Raw genomic sequence first — 25181 nt, 5'->3', positions numbered from 1 at the left:
CTCAGTGTTCAAGTCCTAATTTGTGACCTTTTCATGAAAAGGGCCATCTGTCGCAGGATGTCAACCCTGTCCAAACAGTTAGTTAACCTCTAGAGTAGACAGCTATTTACAGTAAGGATTATCACTATTTGGCCTTGAAAAGTACACAGATAAAGCAACCTTTGTCTTTTAGAAGATACACAAAAATGTAATGCCAAGAAACCCCTTTTTCTTCTCTGTCTCTCACTATCTTGTTCCTCCCGAAGGCATCTAATGCTCAATATAGCATATAATGTACAGGCGGTTTGATGTCATCCTTTTATCTGAAAAGGGTCCAGCTGAAGATGAAATCAGAAGCCTGAGGTACTCAGGCAAGTGAGAAAGCTCTAAAAACAGATCTGAGGGTACAGAAAGGTTTCGCTTCATTTGTGTTTGGATTCGGGAGAATGACAAGCAGAGATGAAGGAGACCTGCGCAGTGGAATAAGAAACCAAGAGGGGAATTCACAAAGAATGAATTGTGCTCACTGATAATGTAATTTAGTCACATATGCTGTCTGCATTGCTTTAACACCTGTTTCATTGAAAGTATTATGCAAAACAGGATCTCTACTCTAGGATATCTACTTTGCTATTTGCATGGTGCAATACTCCATCTTGAAGACCAGTTTTGGAGTGGAGCACATCCACTCTTTTCTGTCATTTAATCATCATTTGATGATTAAACTATAACATATAATCGCACTTAAAATGACAAAATCTAAGGTTTCCAGAACCAAGTGGTAACATTGTGAGATTGCCATAATGTCTGTAACAATGTCAAATGTTTAATCAATGTTCTGAGAACAACAAAAAAAAAAATTTATGAGAGTAACAACATATTTTGCCTATACATTTTTATTGAACCAGGGCATGCAAATAATGTTCAAGTTTATCATTTGTGAAATAATGTAATATCCTCTGCTTTGCCATCAGACAAACACCACTGCACCCTAATGTTATTTTCATATGCCTTTAATCTTATATTATGACTTGTAATTTTGAATTAATTCTCAAAATATGACTTTAATCTTGTATTTTTGACATTATTCTTAAAATATTGCAACTTTAATCTTGGAAAATGATTACATTCTCATAAAAGACATACTATGAGATTATTCTCGTAACATTATAACTTTATTCTGATGATCCTAGAGGTTTTTTTGCACTAAAGCCAGCCTAATTCGCGTATAAATTTGTGCTTAAAAGAACATCACTAGGTCTCATTCGCTAATCACTGTGTTTACAAATACAGTATACCAATGCGTACATTCGATATCCAGGACATCGCAAAAAGTGTGTATAAATGAAGCCCAGTGAAGTTTTTAATGCTAAAATATCTTGTATAAGTGGCAAAACTTATGAGAATTTGCCAGAGTCAAAGAGGACAAAAGGAGAAAAAAGTCTTTCCATGTTGTAAGCAGACAGGTGGGCAGGCAGTCAAGAAGAAAAACACGCTGAGAGATGCAGTCTGGGTGGGCAGAACCCGTACAAGGTAAGAAAAATCAATAGCAAGGTATACATGTGTGGAATGGAGCCGAGGCGTATTAGAGCAGTTAGACAGGGATTATCTGAGACTGGATGCTCAATGCGTCATTGCCGAGAAAAAAAAAAGTCTATTGATCACGCCTTACACAAATGCCTCAAACTAATTGATTTAGTCAGGAATTGTTTGTTTGATCCCACAGAAAAGATGCCACGGCACCATGGTGCTAAAAGCCAGAACATGTTTTCTAATAGTCACTGCTGTCATTTTAAGTATTTGCCCTATGAATCATCCATAACTCTTCATGTCACTTTTACATAACCTTCTTCACACTTCTCTTGGTTTGAGCTCTGCATAAATTTCAGAAGCCAAACCCCAAATTACTTTTAAGTGCTTTTTCAAGCTCGAATTGGCCACTATTAATGAGATATTAAACATTTGCATGCTAACCACTTTTGATCAAATTTGTCTGGTCGGTTGGTTTGACTCTACGGATAAATGAATGAGAGAAACGCTGAATGTAGAATTAAGGCAGTGCACCGTTACATAAATCAATCTTTGTGCTGAAACAGCCAAACTTAAACGTGATTTTCTGAAGAAAATGTGAGTGGTGCATCCCATGCAAAATTTGCATCACAATACTTTTTAGGTGGGGGGCAAAGTTGCTATGCGTGCTGTGAAAATGCAATTTTCCCCCATCCTAATTTTGTCTGTTTTTGTGTATGTTTTATACTAAATAGCTTCAGATATTCAAACTAAAAACAACATAAAACAAAGGCAATCTGCAAGAGACTAGTCTTTCACAGTGCTGTGGTGGAATTTTGGCCCACTTGTCTTTGCAGAGCTGCTTCAGTTCTGTCTGTTTACTGCCTGTTTAAGGTCCTGCCACAGCATCTCAATTGAGTTCAAGTCAGGACTTTTACTAAGCCACTCCAAAACTTTAATTTAGCTTTTTATTGAACCCATTCAGAGGTGGACTTACTCCCATTCTTCAGCTCATTATCTTACTGCATTATCCAGTTGCACATGAGCTTTAATTTACCACCTGAAGACTGGACACTCTCCTTTAGCAGGGGTATCCAATCCTGCTCCTGGAGGGCCACTGTCCTGCAGAGGTCAGCTCCAACCCCAATTAAACACACCTGAACCAGCTAAACAAGGGTTTACTAGGCATATTGGAAACTCAAGGCAGGTGTGTTAAGCTAAACTCTGCAGGACAGTGGCCATCCAGGACTGAGTTTGGACACCCCTGTCCCTTAGGATTTTCTGGTAGAGAGCAGAATTTACGTTTCCTTTAATTACTGAAAGTTGTCCAGGCCCTAAAGCAGCAAAGCCTTCCCACAACAGCTCACTTCCTCCACCACACTTGGACATGCGTATATGTTCTTTTGTGGAAGTCAGTGTTTTTGGTTTACTCCAGATGTAATGGGACTGCAGTCTTCCAAACAGTTCCATTCTTGATTTGTCAGTACACAAAACATTTTGAGGATCATCAAGATGCCTTTCGGCAAAATCGAGAAAAGACTTAATGTTCTTCTGGGTTAGCAGTCATTTTTCGCCTCGCCAGTCTTCCATGGATGGCATTTTCGGCCAGTGTCTTTTGGATAGTGCCGTCATGGACAGTGACCTTAATTGATGTAAGAGAGGCCTGCAGTTTTTTTTTTCTTTTTCTGTGCTGTCCTTGGGTCTTTTGTGACTCCCTGGATCAATCACCACTGTGGTTTTGAAGGACTTTTAGAAGGTCAGACACTTCCATTTAGAGATAATGGCTCTTACTATGGTTCTTTGTCCAAGAGTCTTTGAAATAGCTTTGCAACCCTCCTCAAACTGATGTATTTCAATCATCTTCCTCTTCAAGATTTCTGGAACTTATTTAACCTTTGGCATAATGGGTTACTGGGTAAGACCTATAGAACCTGAAAAGTTCTATTTAAGTGTTGATTTAATTGAACAGGGTTCGCAGTAATCAGAAATGGTTGCGTCTAGTACAACCAAACCCCATTATGAATGCAATTTATTGATATGGGACTTAATATTGATATTGAAATAATTTAGTTTGACATATAAACTATTTACATGATGATTGCACTAAAAACAGAAATGTTTTTTCCTTTTTTGAAAAGTTTTGTGAAAAGTTTTGTGTACAGACGACAATGTTGTCAAAACAACATCCGCATTCACATGGATCTGCAAAAAATACTAAAAAACACTGTATTATGCATGCCAGGCCAGTTGATGGCGATCACTTTCGAAAGAAATACTATGCATCTGAGCATATAAGTATTCCTATAGATTGAACACATAATACGCATGTGCATGACATCTTCACAAATTCAAGTTTTCATAGTTTACACAGAGACGATAATGGTATAAGTTTTGTTGTTGTGTAAATGAACGGACAAAATGCATAAAGTTTTCAGTTTTTAGTTGAAATGATCAAAACAGTTTCGATCACAATTAAAGGGTTAGTTCACCCAAAAATGCTAATTCTGTCATTAATTACTCACCCTAGTGTTGTTCGAAACCCGTAAGACCTTCGTTCATCTTCGGAACACAATTTAAGATCTTTTTGATGAAATCTGAGGGCTCTCTGACCCTCCCATAGACCCCATAGAGAGCAAGGTAACTACCACGTTCAAAACTTTGGATGCGCATTCACGGCAGTATCATGACGCGAGCGTGTGGCGGCGCTGACCCAGATTCGGCGTAATGACATCATCAGCGCCGGCACCGCCACATGCTCGCGTCATGGTACTGTCGTGAACGCACGTCCAAAGTGACGCAGTACTACCACGTTCAAAACTTTGGATGCGCATTCACGGCAGTATCATGATGCGAGCGTGTGGCGGCGCTGACCCAGATTCGGCGTAATGACATCATCACGCCGGACACCGCCACATGCTCGCGTCATGGTACTGTCGTGAACGCACGTCCAAAGTGACGCAGTACAGACGAAAATGTGGAATAAAGCCATACAAAAAAGTATTCTCGTAGCTTCGTAACTTTACAGTTCAACCACTGATGTCACGCAGACTACTTTGTCGATCATCTTGGTACTTTTCTGGACCTTGAACGTGGTAGTTACCTTGCTGTCTATGGATACCTTAAATTGTGTTCCGAAGATGAACGAAGGTCTTACAGGTTTGGAACAACACTAGGGTGACTAATTAATGACAGAATTTTCATTTTTGGGTGAACTAACCCTTTAATATGACATTATCATTATTTCCAGTAACGGAAATGCTATATACGAGTTCAATACTTTGGATGAGGATGTTTGTTATAGAATTGTTGATATTAAACAAACTAGATGTCTGGATTGTACCTAATTTTTCTTCTTTGCTACACCAAACATGGGGTCCTGGGGGTCTTTGTTAGGGATGTGCTTGTTAAAAACATTACAATATAAATTAAACGTGGCAGTTTTCCATTCTGCTGGGATTTCTGTCAGTTTGAGAGCACTCACAACCACTTTTTTGTTGTGAAATTGAATGGAAGGTCTTCTTCTCACAGAAACTTAACTATCCAAGGGGCCATTAGAAGGTGAAAGCAGGCATCTCTGACAATACGATACCCGTTCTGGATCTCCGGTGACTGCCACTTCTGCTCTCCATTCAGTGAACTGTGAAAAGCACTGGAGTGCATGCCATCCACAGGAGACTGGGAATGAAATTGAGCCGCCTGTTGAGTTACATTTTCATTTGCTGGAGAAGTCCACGGAAGATCTTGATAGGACAGGTGACAGTTTGTTATTGCCAGAGACTGAGCTCTCCAAGTTAGGTGAAGTGAAGTGTGAGTGGAAGGTTTAAAAAAAAATAAAAAATACTTCACTGAGGATTGTTTTAACACCCGTGATGGCTTTCAGAACTTGGAAATGAACAAACTAAAGGAAACTTACAGAAACTTTTTTTGTTTCTTTTAAACTTAATTTTCTGGTAATCTCGACACAAAGCGTGTTGTTTTCTCTTGTTCTGAAGGTAACCTAACTTTTCTACACGCCACGTCTTGTTTGCAGTCATGTCAAGATGACAAGAAAAATATAAAAAACGTTGCCTTTTTCGGCATGTTGAAATCACAGGAAAATTTAGACAAAAATAGTGTAAACACTGCAAAAAAATGTTTTTACCTTATTCTCTTTTAACAATAATGGAGACAAACAACATCTGTCCCATGTGAATCACTGATTTATAACGGCTCACTTGGTTAAGTGCTTTTTAAAAATTGTGGCATTTCACAGTCAAAATACATTTCATTGGACAGATAACAGATTCGCTTTGAAATGCTGGTCCATGTCTAGTACAGCGGTTTTTGTGTTTTGCTCAGAATTATTATTTGTATCCCAGAGGCTGCTCAGTCACGAATGACTTTAGTCAAGTGTAAATGTTTCTCCGGCAAACAAAACCGTGTTATTCAGTGTCAGCTCAATGCAGAGCCACGCTGAGCAGCAGGTGTGATGTTGGTCAAAATGTCATTTAAGTCGATTCTAGTTTCCTTTATTACAGCACAGGAGTAATTTTCAGTGAGTGATAAGAAATTGAAGCTCTCCCTTACTTTTGTTCTCATCTTTCTTTTCGAATCTACAACCTTACTGCAGAGAAAAGCTACAGTATAAAGTTTGTACGTAGGAATGTACAGAGAGATTTTTTCCCAGAAGCAGCTAATTAAAGTGCTCTGAGGTTACTTTGATTTAAATTGCTTGGAATTGTTGAATACTGAGCTCTAATAGGCCTGTCAACTCACATTTGCCAATCTCAAAGACAGACACTAACATCAAAATGTATGAACTATAGTTCATCTACACTAAAAGTTATACACTTGAATAATAAATGAATCTATTGACCACGTCAAGGTAAATGCATTGTTCAGTTACCTTCTTTCAGTATTACACAATGTACAGTATACTAGAAAGGTAAGTAAGACAGGTAACTGCTGTTTGTTTGACAAAGCCTAGTCTAAAAGTTGAAGGACATTAATACTTAAAAGCCTTCAAGGCTGTTCACCTTTTGTACTTTCAACACTACAAGGTCTATACGTTAAGAGAGAAAGACAGACATATATACAGGTGATAGCATTTCCCAGGAGACACTGCCCAGACATACACACAAAGCAAGTGAGACCGAGGAAACAATGTCATACCACTTACATTAGGAAAGTCTGTTTGATGAATGCAAATTGCTACCGGCTAAATTTAATTGAGAATTCAGGCCTATACACTGAAAAAAGTGAAACTACTGTGCTGTTCATTTAAAGTGCATTTTTACATTGGACTAAGTGAAAATCATGGTTTCTGGTTTAAACCTGTTTTGTTCAGTTTGCCTTAAAGCAAATAACGAACCCCCTAGAACAAATTAAAAGCAACAATTTGACTCGAGTAGTATTTTTACTTTAAACCAGAAGTTTTCATGTCATGTGACCGCATGACGTCACATCAACTAACTCCTTGTTGGCGCCAGCCTGCGTTTTGCGGTCCGCCATTATCGCTTCGAGTGTGAAGACGGACCGCGGCCCAAGGAAATCGCTTTTAGACAAGGTAAGCATTCGAAAATGTGTTATTTTAATGAAAATAAGTGTTTTTCATTCAATTAAGGGTTAGTGGCAGGATGGAAAATTAGGCTATTACTTTACAGACAACTGTGTTTGTTAAACTGACAACTGTAACTGTATTAGCTAAAGCTAGCCAAACCATGCTATCAATATGTTTGTTGCCTCTGTTTGACAAATGCTAATTTAATGTAGTTATTATTTCACTGTGATGTAAGGAAAATATAATGGTAGTTTTGTGTGATAAGGCTCGTTTGTCTTTAACAAAGTTAGTGCTTGAATAAACTATACGTTAACTCCTTTCTCATATGCACTGCAACCGTCACCGTTAGTTAAACATTGACTGCAGGAGCTGTAACGTTAACATCATATGAGAAGTTAATGGTACTGTCCGAATCAATTAATGTTTGTTTGAGGCCATGTGTGTATAGAGCGGGTTATTGTTCAGCACAACTCCGGAAAACAATTCTTCGGAGTTCACATAACGTTAGGCTGAAGCGGGGCCAGTCTGAGGTGCGTTTCCCAATGGCATCGTAATAAATCATTATCTTTAGCTAAATTAGCAAGCTGACATTAAGTACAATGTATATATTTTATTTTGAATATATAAAGATGTAATTTACATATTTTAGTTTGTCGAGATTTTAAGCACCGTTTTTGAAGAGTGCGCATGTGCGTACGTTACGTGCTCTAGTACGCAAGAAAGAGATTGAATCTGGAAATAAAGCAAAATCACTAAGAAAAATTAAAATTAGTCCCCAGATGCCATGTCCGTAATTTATAGCAAAAAAATCTAGCATTAATTCGATCTCAAACGTATTCATTTAAAAAAGCTATTACTCCACCACCTGCGTGCCATCATTCACCAACGTGGTTGAACGACAGGTGTGCAAAAATATGGTTTCGGGAAACAGTCGTGACTAGCTATAGTTGATTTGTTCAACGATGCGTCGTACTATGGTGGTGAAGCAGCGAGTTACGTCGTTGTACGAAAAACGCACCCTATATTAGCAAAAGAGTGTGAGATTGAAAGTAGGTGATTGACAGTTTTGCATTAATGAAACGTATTGAATTAGAAAATGAGTTCTGATTGAAGAGGAAGAATTCATATTCCATTGTTTCACCTGTCAGCATAATGCAGTATAGTACAAGATCACTACAACAGTATATCTAAGGTCTAATTAATTAATTTTATCCTCCATTAAAAGCAATGAAATTACCACATTCAATGCCCATAAAAGTAGTAAACACATTGTTAAAATAGTCAACATTACTACAGTGGTTCAACCTTAATGTTACGAAGCAACAAGAATACTTTTTGTGCGCAAAAACAAAACAAAAATAACAACTTTATTCAACAATTTTATTTCTTCCCTGTTAGTCTGTTATGCAGTTGGCGCAGTGCTGCGTTTACGTGTTTAGGTCCGAACACCAGCTTATTATTGGCCGGCTCCTGCGTCAGCATCACGCCTCGTGCTGCTCACGTCAAGAGGTGTCGGCCAATACTGAGCCACCGTTTGGACGTAGAACCTGGAAGCGCTGCAACGAAAATATCGTAGCAGAATGACAGGGGTGAGATGAATTTAAAGTCGTTGTTTTTTATTTTGCGCACAAAAAAGTATTCTCGTCACTTTATAACATTAAGGTTGAACCACTGTAGTCACATGGACTATTTTAACAATGTCTTTACTACTTTTCTGGACATAATTTCGTAGCTTTCAATGGAGGATTTAAAAAACCTCTCAGATTTCATCAAAAATATCTTAGTGTTCTGAAGATGAACGAAGGTCTTACAGGTTTGGAACGACATGAGGGTGAGTAATTAATGACACAATTTTAATTTTTGGGTGAACTATCCCTTTAAGAATGACAATGAACCCACCATTCAAGCAATCGCAGCTCCTGAATTGGCGCTAATTTGAAAGTGAAGGTAAAATGCGCACGGTCGCATGGGCATTCATAATGGTTTGTGTCCACTCGCTCTGTGCTGAGCATGTGTTGTTAGTTCATTCCTATTGGCCGTGTGCATTTTACTTTCGCTTTCACTCCTCCCCCCTCATTTGTTTGTTTATTATATTAATGTTTCAGCACATTACAATCATTATATCATGGCTCATGCAAAATGCAAAATTGGACATAATAATAATGCATTGTGTTTGCGCTCTCACCTAGAGCCTCGATGTGAATCAAAAAAGGGAGTGTCTCCTAAAATGCCTTATGGTGTACCTTGGGGAAGATATTGACCATCTAATCAAGGAGTATCTGGTAAGTAGTTTTGCATTAATCACTTAAAGGGTTAGTTCACCCCAAAATGAAAATTGTCAATAATTACTCTTCCTCATGTTGTTCCACACCCGTAAGACTTTCATTCTTCGGAAGACAAATTAAGATATTTTTGATGACAGAATGCTGTCAGATTTCCTTCCATAGTCTGCCTTTGCGCTTCAAAAAGTTCATAAATAGATCGGAAAACTAATCCATAAGAATCGAGCGGTTTAGTCCAAATTTGCTGAAGAGAATCGATCACTTATGACAAACAGGTTTAATTTAGTCTTTTACTCGCATGTAAACATTGATCAGAAGCTAAACCTAACTTGAATAACACACAAGATCCAACCTCTTCCGGAAACACAAACGTGCTGCATAACACACGAGAATGAACCTCATTGGTTACGCGGAACGTTTGAGCTTCCGGAAGATGTTTGTTCTTGTGCGTTATTCACGTTCAGTTGAGCTTCTGCTTATGTTCGCTGATCAATGTTTACATGCGAGTAAAAGACTAAATTAAATCTGTTCATAAGCGATCGATTCTCTTCAGCAAATTTGGACTAAACTGCTTGATTCTTATGTGCTGGTTAATAAATTGTATATTATATTTTTGTAGAACACTGTATATTATTATATCTTAATCACATTTGAAAATATTTTTTACTTCAGAGCAGCTGCAGTGCAGATGGTCATAAAATGGAAATTGTATCCAAATATTGCATTGTGGAAAGTGTCAGTCTGTGTCCAGATTCTAAAATTAATGAAAATGAGTCCACAAGGCAGTTGTATTTTATTTTTTAAACATTATAGTGAATCTTGTTTGAAGTATGTATACTACTGTATTTGGCACAGCATATGTTGTAACTTTTTGAAGATAGATATTATATAATACTTGTACTAATGCTTTACTTGGGTCAAGTTGCTATGAGAAAAATATTTGGAAGAGTCAACATTAAGTATCTGACTTCCCAGCTGTTTACCTTCACAGACATAACTGACTGTTTTTGTAACTCGTGTGTTTTTAACGTAAACTTGTGAGTGGAAGAGAACCTAGTTTAGTACTCATGCTATGACAGCCGCTTTCTGTCCGTGTGCTTTGGATGTGTGCACTCAGAAAACCGTATGTCAGAAGTTTAAATGAATATGGTTAAAAACGCATGATTTCAGCGTGATTAACATGATAATGAGAACCAAAACAGATGTTTTTAGCAGGTCCGAGCAGCAATGACGCAGCTCTATTCTGGAAAAGGGGGCGGGGAGCAGCAACTCATTTGCATTTAAAGAGAAAGGCACGAAAAACCGCGTGTTTCTGCTTCCACTCAAAATAGGCATTTACAAAATGATATAATAAATTATATGTGGGGTATTTTGAGCTGAAACTTCACAGACACATTCTGGGGACACCAGAGACTTATATTACATGGTGTAAAAAGGGGCATAATATGTTTCCTTTAATGTCATCTAAAACACATCTATTTAATTAAACAAATGTTTAGAGACCTGGTGGTCGAGGTAAAAATGGTACTGGATGCTAATTGTTAACTCTGACAGCACCCATTCACTGTAGAGGATCCACTGGTGAGCAAGTGATGTAATGTAAGCATTTTTTGCTTTAAGGAAAAGAAAAAAATCAACCAAAAATTACAGAGATTTTTTTTCTTTTTTTTGAGAAGATAGACTCTAGAATCAAAAAAGACACTTACATTATCTTTACCTCATGGTTCAGTGCCTCCTTACGAATCAGCCATTGCTGCAATCATGTCATCTGCAATGATAAACATTACAGGAGTGGCAAATCTACAGGAAAGACTGTAAATACAACCATAACTGCATAATTAGGACTGCAAATGACATGATGATAGAAAAACATAGTCAGATGCCATTTTTTGATTGGATGAACAGCAATAAGTTCTCTGAAGATTTGACCACATATGTGATTACCATTGCGTTAACATTGCAGTCTGTCTTTTTTGAAGACATCAGCTTCCTGATGTTTGTCCTCTCAAGGTTGTTGAGTGACATGAATTATTGTGTTTACAACTGACCTTTCTCATCCTCATGATTTGTACGTTTTGGCACCAAAACTGGCCTTTCCAGGCACTGTAGCACCTATCAAAACCTGTCCAGCACATTGGATCAGGTCCCCTAATCCTGTTATCACTACAGTCAGGCCATTGATTAAAGAAAAGTCAGGCTTTTATAGCCCTGACAAGAAAACCCCACGAGAGAAGCCAATTCTGAATTATGCCCCTTTAGATCCATTTGCAGTCTCTGCTGGGATGCATCCAGCTGAATGGAGATGCTTGTGCTTCCCAAGCCTGGAAATGCCATGCTCTTCTACGGAGGGATTAGAGCTCGTGGCAGTAGGAGGCCGATAGTATCTCAATGCTGTTCAGGCTCAAATTTGCTGGATGAGTCAGCCAGACATCGATTGCAAAGTCAGCAGACAGTCAGGGTTGAGCGCCAGCTTTGATTGTGGCTAATCAGGCTCAATCATCTTCCCTCTGATTGGTGCAGATGATTCTGGGAATGAAGCCACCGTCAAGCTTTATCTCGCCTGTTGACTAGTATTTTTATGAGATCTGTTTCTATCTCTGCTTAGGAGGGGTACTGTTTGGTTTTGCAATGGACAGTTGGTCACACTTTATTTTAAGATCCAATTCTCGCTATTAACAAACCATTAACTATGACTTTTGCCTCAATAAACTCCTAATTTGCTGCTTATTAATAATTAGTAAGGTAGTTGTTAAGTTTAGGTATGTTAATATTAGACATGCTAATAAGCAACTAGTCAATAATGAGAATTGGTCCCTATACCAAGGTGTTACCGGACAGTTTTTGTCTTCTATGAACTAATTCCTATGAAGATATCGTATAGCTAATTTGATATCTGTGTCAATGATGTGAAGATATTCATTTTGTCCTATTATATAGAAATGGCATTTTATTTTATTTATTTGTATTATTTAATTTAACAAAATTCCTTTTAACGCCGCATGCTTTTGTGGGTCGCACTACATGACTTTGATCTGGTGGACAAAGGTTTTAAAAATATTAATCTTCTTATTAATATTTAAAAAACATTTGCAAGTGAAGTGGTGGGCCCACAAAATCATGTGGATTTTGTTGGTTTCGCCACATGATTTTGAGGGTTACACCACATGACTGATTTAGTGGACAAAAGTTTTTTTTTTTTTCCAAGTATTATTGTATATTAGTATTTAAAAATTTAAAGTAATGTGGTGCAACCCAAAAAAAATCATGTGGTGAAACCAACATGCACAAAACTTGGGAAAGAAAAAAAGGTCAATATAAGCGTATAATCAATTTGTATGTTTTGTGTGATCTGTTTTTTAATAAGATTGGCAAGTCAAGGTTAGTTCAGGTTGTAAAATGTCATGTAGTGCGACTTCCCAAAAATGTTAAGATATTCATAAATGAATAATTCATGATGTTTGTCAAAGTAAATTTTTACCTTGAATAATGCGTTTAAAAAAAAAAAACAATGAAAATAATGATTATGATTTGTCCACTTGCATGTAAACAAGATAGAAGAAACAAAATGTATTTATTTTTTATTAAATGGTTACACCACATGATATTAAATTTAAACCTCACATGACAATGACATAAAACAAATATGAATTAAGAGTATATTTATACAAAATTTGCACATTTTAAATACAATTTAAAGAATCTATTGTGTAGCCATATTTACATTTATGTTTGCAGGAATTTTTCACAGTTTCGCCGCATTGACCAACAGAAAGTGTTTTGGTTTGAAAGCGACTTCTATGTGAGCCTCACATAACGATACACTACTGACAACAGACTGTCAAATCTTTCTAATGTGACTTTAATGTGAGATTTGACATTTATTGTAGATCTGCATATTCAAAGAAACTGAACCATGAGCAAAAAATGACTGCACGCAGGATTGGGAATGCTAACAAAAAGCTGTTTTACAGATACAGATCTGTGCTACCATAAAAGGAAAAACCCTTATTGACCCAGACGTCACTTCAGTCGTCATTCCCTCGACATGTTTGACGTTCGTCAGCTTACAGCTGAGACTGAATGGTGACAGAGATAGTCTGGACAATGAGATGAATGCATTAATTCTCACAGCTTTGTGGCACTCGTGAAGTCTTTGTCTTTTTAATTGGGTTCACTAGCTATGACTAGTAAAGCTGAGATATGACTCCATGCATATTACAGAAATATAACACCCACTTTACTTTCTTTTCTATTGCTGTAATTCATTATCTTCCTCTATTCTTGTTCTATGTATTTTGCCAATCACAACTTGACACAACAGGAGTTTCTTAAATTAAACTGGCTGATTCTCATTATATCCTTCCTAAGGTTTTGGCGCTTCATAAGACAAGAAAATAGTTTTTTTTTTTTTTCCAAACAAACTACAAGATAACCGTTAGAATTTACCTTTGTGATTTTAAGCTAGGTTTCACACCAATTACACCCAAATAGATGGCTGAATCAACACCTTTTGTCTTAAATGTTATCACAATGTGGGTAAATGTCAGGATTGCTGAACAATAAATAATTACATGGATTTTTTCCCCCTCAAACTTAGTGTGGGTTTTCTTCACATTAAGTATACTAAATGATACTAGTATACTAAATGACATGAATCAAATATACAAAAAAACAAAAACAAAACACCTATATATATATATATATATATATATATAGATTCCCAACTAAATATATGTATCTGTATATAAGGCTGTGTCCCAATTTCTTTGCTAACTTTGCTCTTCTGGTATCCAGTATGTGACCAAAAGGTGATTTTGCATTAGAATATTAAGTTTAAAAAAATCCACTTAAAGGACTGAAATATCGCTTTTGCCCAGAAGACAATTATTGTATTTTCCCGCTTGCCGTAAAAAACCCTCGTACGTGAAATCAATGCGGGAGGACTCAATAATAATCTATCTCTGTTTCTCCAGGCATATCGCTGAGCCTCAGCACCCCAGACCTTTATTATCAAGGGATCTATGAGAGAAATTTGCACTTTGATGTAACCGAACGGATCGATTTGCCATGAACCCACTGCGTGAGAGTAATTTTACACCAACTCTAAAGCTGCGAGAAAATACATTTATTGTGAAGCATGATAAGAACGTCACTGATGATGATTTTGACTATGCTTTGGGATTGAGGGAAATACTGAAGAAATGGGAATCTTCCCACTTTCTTTATCTATGCCATTCTGGAAGGGACAGCACACGTTCCCTTATCATGCTCCCAAGCTGAACTGCATGGCCCTGTACTGAAGGATTGGAGATGTCACTTTGACCTGAGAGGTGGCTTTTATATTTGGTTCCAGTCCTATGGCCAGCGACCCGTAGGAATTCTCTGAGGCCGCTCATGAGCAGCCATGCCTGCAAGAAGAAGGTCTGGGGAAAGTAATGCCAGAGGACAACTGGCCCCATCATAAATAAATAACTGCATTCTATTTTCTTAAAGTTGCACATTAAAGTTTAAAATGTATCCCTCAGCAAAAGAGGGAGAAACCTTTAAAGGTTTAGGAGGTAAACTCCTAGATGAGAGGAATGTTCTTCTTTTAGGAATGTTTGTTTTTTTAAAGGATTCGACTTGGAATTTGCCAAGATCAAGGTTATTGCATTTAACTAAATCTAAAATGAAAAACCTGAATGTGAAAATAAAACTGAAATAAATAAAACTGAAAATATTTTCATGGCTCCAAAACTAAAACTAAATAACATTTTTAGTTCCAGGTTTTCATATATATAGTATATTTAAAAATAAAACTCCAAGCAATAGTGTTTATTAAATTGATTAATTGTTTGCTATTTATTTAATTTCATTCTCTGTTTTCATCAGAATGTTTATTCTGCATCCCAAAATATGCATACAATTCTACATTTTTATTTCTGACAGCAAATGATTTTACTTTTGTGAAAAGTCACATCTAAACTTGATATAAAAAAGGAATGATCCTTTAAGACATTTTTTTTTATCATTCACGGATTCATTTAGGCTGAATTGTCCAGAGAAGCTAAAATCTCTTATCTCTTAAAGTTTGGGAACATCCAGTTATTAAAATAATAATGATGATGATAAGAAGAAGAAGAAGAAGAAGAAGAAGAAGAAGAAGAAGAAGAAGAAGAAAATGTATTATTCTTTATAATACTAAATCTACTGGAAATATATAACTGAAATATATATATACTTATAACTTATAAAAGGTATATCTGTGTGTGTGTGTGTGTGTGTGTGTGCGTGCGTGTTTGTATATATATATATATATATATATATAAAATTAAAAAAAAACTTGGTTGGCAAGTTGGTCTCCCAGCCTGCTCAATACCCTTCTGAAACTAGCAAAACAGACCAGCTATCCACCTTATGCTGGTTTACAGGGAACATTCAGTCATGTGCTGTCCAGGAAGAAACAAAGGCACGGTCTAGCAAAAGAGTGTCTGGCATCATTCGTTCTGTTATGCTGGCAAACAGCGCAGGTCTGGAGAACAGTGGTGGCTTGGTGTGGGTAAATTGTGCTTGAATTGTGATCAAGGCCGTGAAGGCCTTTGCCATCTGTATTGTGACATGCAAATGCACCTGTTCAAATAGCACCTGGACCGCCCGACTCGCCAGCTCATTGTACGCAATTACAGGGGCTTGCAGTTTCTGCAGCCGCGCTTTGATCCCCTGAAGCATGAGGCCTGCTGAGTGTCTGAGCACCTGTTAAGTGCGTGAGTCATCTGTTCCTCAGCTGGGGCGACTTCTCCATGCGGCTGAGCACGATGGAAATTAATCCAGAGCGCCATGGAAATGAATCCAGGGCTCAAAGGAACGTCTGGACACTGGTCTTTACTGCTCTGATGTGAAATCAAAGTCAATGCTCTTATGATGTTGCAACAGATTTACACAGCATGGAGCATTTTTGCTCAAAGTCAGACTCAACTAACAAAAAGAGCTGATTTTTTTTTTGGGACATGTATCAAGAATGAAGGTACACAAGCACCTTATTGGAACTTAAAGGAATAGTTCACACAAAAAAATTTATTCACTCACCCTAAGGCAATACAAGATGTAGACACCTTTGTTTCTTCATCAGATTTGGAGAAATGCAGCATTCCATCACTTGCTCAACAATGGATCATCTGCAGTGAATGGGTGCCGTCAGAATGAGAGTCCAAACAGCTGATAAAAACATAATAATATTATTAATAAAGCAGTTTCGTGGATTATGCATTTGTTTCTTACAAACACAAGATTTTAACTGATGGACTGGAGTGGTGTGGATTACTTTTGGATTATTGTGATATTTTTATCAGTGTTTGGACTCTCATTCTGACGGCACCCATTCACTACAGAGCATCCATTGCTGAACAACTGATGTAATGCAACATTTCTCCAAATCTGATGAAGAAACAAACTCATATACATCTTATATGGCCTGACGGTGAGTGAATTTTAAGCAAATTTACTTTTTTTTTTTTTCATTGAAGCTCATTTACTCATCCTTATATCGTTCCTAATCAGAACTCTCTTTTTTTATCTGGAGCTATCAAGTTTCAAAATGCCTAAAAAGCACCATAAAGGTAGTCTATTCAACTGAAAGTGCTTATTTTCCATGTCTTTTAACCCTTAAAAAAATCAATAAAATGTAAGCTTTTTTTGTGTCGAGTTACATCTTTTTGATAAATCATAGTTCCCAAAACTAGTCTGAATGATTTGTTTGCAATCTGGTTCGTGACTCACTGACTCATTGATTCAGACATTAACATCTCCCTGAATTATCAGTGGATAATAAATTAAACTGCAATCTGTTTCTCACACAAAGCTATCTTATAACTTCAGAATAGATTGAATCTAGCAGAAAGCATTACATTTATGATATCTTTATGGTGCTTTGTAAAGGTTGACAACTCCAAAAATAAAAAATAAACAAAGTAAACAAAATTTTCTGACTCAACATTCCTATCAAAACAGAATACGTTTACTTTAGAAGCAGGATGGCATATGATATTAAATAATAAAATGTTAAACATTGTAGTTAAAGGGGCATTTAGTAATTAGTTAGCGTTAGAATCACTGTTCTTTACATTGTTACAGATACAACAAACTCTTAAACACTGCACTGCCATATATTGACGTGAATTAGGGTGATATCTCAGAGTACCGATACACTGATTCAGAGAGTGGTTTACACACTAGTTAATAGACTTACTCGCTCAACAGAAAATAAAAAACCTGGGCGTCACTACTCAGGATTTTCTCAGTCATCAACTTCCCACCTTGTGTTTGCCATAGCCATGTTTACGCTCGTCTCTGTCGGTCTGTCTTCTCACAAATCTCTGATTCCTCGGTTGTAAAGGTACCGATTCTCCCATTGGGCCTCATTTAAGTGAGTGAAGTGAAGGGACATGTGGCCAAGTATGGTTACCCATACTAGGAATTAGTGCTCTGCATTTAACCCAACTGCACACACAGCAGTGAACACACACCCGGAGCAGTGGGCAGCCATTTATGCTGCGGCGCCCGGGGAGCAGTTGGGGGTTCGGTGCCTTGCTCAAGGGCACCTCAGTCGTGGTATTGAAGGTGGAACACCTACAATTCCTGCCGGACCGGAGACTCGAACTCGCAACCTTTGGGTTACGAGTCCGACTCTCTAACCATTAGGCCACGACTTCCCCATTTACGATACAAACGTACGACAGAAAATTGGGCATACGGTCATTTCAACGCAAAACTTGGAATTTATCAATATGGACGTGAGTGGTTGCTATGATCAAATCTCACGCCTAGTCTCAGCTCGTATAGGCTACGCAAGTTTTTGAGTTACCTGAACTTGCGCACAGCATAGTAAATATGGTGGAGAATTCTAGAATGACAGCATTTTGTTAATTTTTATTTTCCTGACCGTCAAACGAAGCTCATTAGTCGAACGTTAACCAGTAAGATTAGAATGTCTTTTTTGTTTGTTTGTTTTATACTGGACTTATTTCATAGCTTTACATGCGTGAATAGCAGCAGCGTAAACAAGACCGTGAGGATTCAATCGTCGCATCATGCCACTATAGCCTAATTTGTATTTTATTTTATAGTTGAATATATAATTTTATAACTACTTATTTTTCATTCTTGTTCTGTTCTGAATACCGTTACATTTAAATTATTTGTTGTAGAGTGAGGGAAACTAAATCTGTTTATATTTACGAGTATTTTAATATACATATAAATGACAAATTAATGTAGCCTAATTGTTTGCAATTACAAGGTTAACGGGTGTTTTTGGAGTGAGATCAATTTCTCTTTCATGAGATTACTTCCTCTTTTTGGCCGGGTTTCGTTTCTCCGTGTCATAAACTCTAGGGGCATGGCTTCTAAACCAGTGTGTTTTTAAGGGCATGATATTCAAATGACGATTGTTTTCTGCCACCACATTTATCAACATACGATCATTCGTACGATGAGATTGGCGGCATACGAATGTTTCATGAATCACACGTGAACTCTGTCGTAAATTGATTTCTGCGCACGGATCTGCGCTCGTTTCTACGTTAGATTGATAAATGAGGCCCAGTGTCTCCACTCGTAAAACATGACAATAATATTGTGTAAATTTCGCTCTTACAATAAGCAAACGACGCTACTAGCGCATCTACAGAGGCGGCAGCCAATGAGCGCGACAATTCTCTCGGACGTTTAGTGAAACACCGCAGGTCACATAATTTCAACATGGCGAAATGTGGGTGACACGCACCATCTATTATTAAGACATTTTTTATATAATTCTTTACCAAAAAAAAACGTATAAGTACAGTCTTTGTCTCATTAAGTGGAAGCCAATAATTGGAAGCCAATACTATGGAAGCCAATAAGAAAAATGCATACTTACGTAAACATAATTATGACATACATTGTAAAATAAATGTCGAAATTGAGACAAAAAGTCATTAAATGACATGAACAACTGAATTTGTTAGGTCATAACTGACTTTTTATGTTATGTTATGACTCTTTAGTTAGTATGTCATTACTTGGAATGTTTGTCATAATTCTGACTTGTTTATATATATATATATATATATATATATAAGTGCTGTCAAAATTAGCGTGTTAACACATGCAATTAATTTTAATATTTAACACGTTAAGAAAAATGTATGCAATTAACGCAGTTGAATTTTTTTTTACTTCCTGTGGGAGCTAAAATGTGTTCGACGTACACGCCACCGTCTCGAGTTCGGCCGAACCAAATCATCCCGAGTAAAGATGGATAAGAGCAAGGAAGGACTTTTAGATGGAAAGTTTTACTATAAAACGTTGCCCGATGGATCTATGGATTAAAAAAAAAGTTATCTGTGCATTTTGCAAAGCCGAATTTATTTACCACAGAAGTAATTCATCCTTGCCATATCACTTGAAAGCAAAACACTCTAGCGAAACAATGTCTACAGGGACTCGCAGGCCTTTTGTGTACATAGAAAAAGTCTTAGATCTTTGAGTTCAGCTCATGAAAAATAGGGTCAAAAACAAAAGTGTTGCGTTTATAATTTTGTTCAGTGTAAATTACAGGAGTGTCTTATGCCCGGTTCAGACTACACGATTTTAGCCTGATTTTGCCATGATTTGCTTGACGTAGGGTGTCGTGGGGATTCGTAAACGACAATAGGCGTCGAGATGCAAGATTCCATCATTTCAGCTCGTGTAGTGTGTCATAGTGGACGGCAACCGATTCCGCGTCTGCGATGCTTCACGACATCAGGACAGAAAGACTAGCATGTTTAATTTTTTTCCCGTCGTCCACGATGAGTTCTGTCACATTGGTGATGTTGACCAATAGCAGCACAGAAGCTCTTTCATACACAGGTTTCAAACATGGCAAAACAAATGAGAGATGATGGTGCTGCTAGGTGGAATTATGAGATGGAGGCAAGGTTCGTGGAGCTGTGGCAACAGTACTCCTGCCTGTATGATGTGTCATCGAGGGACTACCACGACAGAACAAAGAAAGAAAAATGCTGGTGAACTATAGCGGAAGCGCTTCAGCAATGTTTACACTCTTGTTTTCGGAAGTCAGTCGCTAGATCCGCCTTCTCGATGACATCACGAGCGTCGTTAAAGACGACACGCGATGAATGGCCGGGAAGCAACGTGTGGTCTGACATGTTTCTTGTCCAGGACACAACAAGATTTCAGGAGTCAAAATCATGTAATCTGACACAGTGACTATCGTGACCGACAAAAATATTGTGTAGTCTGAACCCGGCATTACTCGTGGGCAAACAACGAGATCTGTAAGTGACCAGGTAACGAATGCTTTGGTTGTTTGGATAGCTAAAAACTGCCGCCCCGTTAACATAGTAGATGACGATGGACTGAGGGAAATCATTCGAACTGCATCAGGAGACACCTCAAACAATCTGCCCTCGAGAGGAACCATCATGTCAAAAATACACACTTTGTGTGAAGATGAGAGGGCAGGGAGGATGAACATGATAGCGCAAGCGACGCAAATCGCACTAACAGGGGACCACTGGACTTCTGTCAACAATGACAAATACTTCTGACTACGTCAGTTAATTTGTAATAAATATATATATATATATATATATATAATTTTTTTTATATTTAATTTATTACAGCAATAGTTCTAGTCATATTTAATATATTGTTATAATTAAAAAATATATTGTTTTATATTGTACATTAAGAAATCCCCATTCGGCATATATATATATATATACACATGCCGAATGGGATTCCTTGATGTGTGACACTTTTAAATCTACTAAATAATGCACCTTTAAAATAAGAGCTGTTTGTCAGTGAGGTAAGATAAGCTTGTTTTCCCACTGAACTGTTTACTGCACAGAATAGATACGTGAAGATGGTCTGTAGTCATTAGCCTCTGAGAGATGGAAATATGCCTGAAAATAAAACATTAGATTTAATGCTGCGCCTGACAAGGGGCTCAAATTGCTCAAGCTTGTGTTCTCCAAAAATGGTCTGTCTCGTATAACCTAGAATTTATTGTGTTTGCCTGCATAATGCATCTTAGTATGTAAGTGTGGCCGCTCATGTGTGAATATTGATTTAGCATTAAGGGGAAAATTGCAAATATCGTAATGGTGTGGTGATCTATTGGCTTTCAAAGTCTCAACAGAAACTCTATTGTTATTATTCTTAATTGATTGCCATAAACCTGCTTGTGAAATTATGGAAAATATCATTCAATACTAATATACAAGCTGTAATAATTATATGGGATCCAATAGCAGGATGGTGCAGTCCATCTCAGCAGTTTCTGAGGCTAAACAAATTAGATTTTTTTCTTAAATTGCATTGCAAACCATCATAATGACATGGACGAAAGAAAAATCTTTATATACTCAAGCACTTCCATTTAAAAACCATCTAGCCAAAGAATATACATGACGTGTGTAATTCTGGCGCCACCAAAGGAAAAAAGTAATAACAACTCCATTTGTTTTCTCCAAAAAATGCACTTGTAATTGTATATACTGTCGCCTCTGGCTTGCTTAGTTGGGGACACTTCATTTCCAGCGATATCGTTGACATGATTGCAAAGATACTATTTAAACTGAGCTGGATGTTGACATCACTGAATTCAATGATGAACTGTCTTTAACTGAAAAATTAGTGTTTACTATTGTCACTTTGCATTATTGACACTATTTTCCTAATTAATGCTGTTCAGTTGCTTTGACACAATCTGTATTGTTAAAAGCGCTATATAAATAAAGGTGACTTGACTTGACTTAATTGTTAATTGAAGCGTTCTGCACCAAAAAAAAAAGTTTTTCATAACACTTATAATGCTGCTGTAACTTTAAGACTCCTATATGTAAATGATCTCTGTTCTGATTGCCTAATCTTAATGTTTGGCTGTATTAAAGAATGTTTACTACCTGATCTCATGACGAAAACATACCTGAGGGAACTTTTTCACAAGACGCCAAATACGTAATAATAAGAACATATCACTGCACTTTCCGGAAATGAACACTAGAGGCGATAAAACCACGAGCACTTGTAATCATTTTCGTACAGCTCCATATATTTCAGAATTGGACTTAGGATGCAGAATCCTTGGGTACGAATCCCGTGAAAAACATGACTCACGATGAAAGAGCTGAAAGATGAGAGATCGAAAAACGAGCTAAAACGGCATGCTTGCGATTGCGTTTTTACATCACATTCACTTTTCTTAATACTATCGGGTAAGTTTAAGTGTAGCGCAGATGGTACGTTATTTTAAAACGTCAGGGAGCATTCGAGATATAGCGCCACTCAATGGACATTTCAAGTTAGAACTGCGGTGACATACAAAACCAACATCACATAAAACATACCATATGTTCGTTCATCTGTCCTCATCTGTTCACCTGCGCCACACAGTGGACATTTCACATCGAATGTGTCACAAAACGTACATGGCGCAACATATTTGGTGTCTTGCAAAAAAGTTTCCACAGGTACGTTTTCGTCATGAGATCAGGTTGGATGTTTAGGTATTTGAAACACTACAAGCGTTCGAGAGTGTGTGGGCTCTTTTAGCGTTAGCATACAGTGGCTTTTGCTAATACCGCGGGCCACACGATGACAGCAAAATATGTTGCGTGTTGTTTTTAGCCGTGAGTGGAAGGACGTGCTCTCTGTCCAGCCGCGTCTTGCGCCGACTGACCCGGGTCCCATCTGCCACACCGCACATATGTCAGCCCGACAGAGTGCGGCCATTCATCATCCGCACCGATAACACCCGCCAGCACCGCGCTTCAACACCCCGCAGTCCCATGATGGGTGTTTTCTGCAGATAATAAGCTGTAATATATTCAGTCATGACTGACAACTTCAAACTTCACTTCAAAGGGCCTACATATTTATTTTGAGGTGTTTCTTCATGTCCCAGGGGTTGATTATTATTAAAACTAACGGTAACACTTTCTATGAAGCCCGTATTTATAATACATTATAAAGGTATTCGTAAGGCATTATAATGAATGCATAATGCATTATAAAAAACCTTATAATATGTTGTATCATCGCATGAATATTCATAAGAACAGTTTTAATATATTATAATATTTACTTATTTGTGGTTATAGCTTTTAAGAGTATGATGATTTATAACACAATGAACACGTTGCATCTACTTTTACAATGGATTATATTTCTCATAGTTATAATGTATTATAAGTCTCATATCTTGCCATTTTTCTTATGCTACTTAAAGCGGTCAAAGACCACTTATAAGTAGTAATAATAATAATAATAATAATAAAAATTTCTCTCAAACAGCCATAAGATCAGATATCAGATCAGAAGAATATGTAATATGACACATTTGCTTTGAACTATTTTTATTGTAATATCAGTTTGATTATTTTGATGGTACCCTTTAAACAGCTTTTGATAAGTGACTCTGCAACTACATATCAACTAGTGCTCATTAGAGTATTAGTATGTCTGCTACTGTAAATATTTGCTAACACTTTATTTTGATGGTCAACCAGCCGATAAACTGACTATAAGTGTATTTGCAAGTATGTCAACTTATTCAACCATACTAGATTCTACCATTCTTGAGAAGATATCAGATCAAATGAATGTGTAATATGACACACTTGCTTTGAACTATTTTTATTGTAATATCAATTGTTTGATTATTTTGATGGTACCCTTTAAACAGCTGTTGATCAGTGACTCTGCAACTACATATCAACTAGCGGTCATTAGAGTATTAGTATGTCTGCTACTGTAAATATTTGCTAACACTTTATTTTGATGGTCAACCAGCCGATAAACTGACTATAAGTGTATTTGCAAGTATGTCAACTTATTCTACCATACTAGATTCTACCATTCTTGAGAATACTAATACTCTAATGAGAGTTAGTTGGCATGTAGTTGCAAAGTTGCTTATAGTCGATTGATTAAGGGGACCATCAAAATAAAATGTAACCATATAAAACATTGCATTTCTTTCAGTTGGAGTATAAAGCTCACATCAATTAATCAACAATAGCTCCACAGGAAACACTCAAATAACACTCAACATCTAACCACTCACAAGCTGTAGTAAGATACTGTGCAGATCTTAAATAAACAATGTCAAGATATGATACAGTCCATTATTCTGTAAATGAAGTAGATTTAATATGGTGTTCATTGTGTGTTATAAATTATCATACTCTTAAACTTATAACCACAAATACGTAAGTATTATGATGTATTATAACTGTTGTTATGATTATTCATGAGTTGATATAACATATTATAAGTTTTTTTATAATGCATTATGCAGTCATTATAATGCCTTAAGAATGCCCTTATAATGTATTATAAATACGGACTTCATAGAAAGTGTTACCAAACTAACAGATTTATTTATTTATTTTTGCTGTACTGTAGGAATGTCACATTAAATTTAATGACATAATTTATCACACCTTATTTATAGATTTTTATTATTAAACTCTTGCCCTAGACCTACATTTCCCATATTAAAATCTAAACAGCTTATTGCTTGAAAATACAGTTCACATGTCACTTAAAATTATTGGAAAGACTTGGATATATATATATATATATATATATATATACAGTATATACTTTTATTATTATTATTATTTATTTTCATTTTAATTTGCTTTGTTTTGTTTTTTATTTTATGAATTAATTTCTATGAATATGTTACTTCTAAGTTTAAAAAAAACTTCATTTTGTATTATTTTTACATTATTAATTTGTTATGCATTATTATTTAATTAATATTGTTAAAACAGGACAATGATGGTTTATATCGATCAATCGACGGACGGACGGACAGTTAGATAGACAGATAGATA

Source organism: Sinocyclocheilus grahami, unplaced genomic scaffold (assembly GCF_001515645.1).
Source record: "Sinocyclocheilus grahami isolate Dianchi unplaced genomic scaffold, SAMN03320097.WGS_v1.1 scaffold159.1, whole genome shotgun sequence".
Lineage (NCBI taxonomy): Eukaryota > Metazoa > Chordata > Actinopteri > Cypriniformes > Cyprinidae > Sinocyclocheilus > Sinocyclocheilus grahami.
This window is presented reverse-complemented; position numbering follows the sequence as displayed.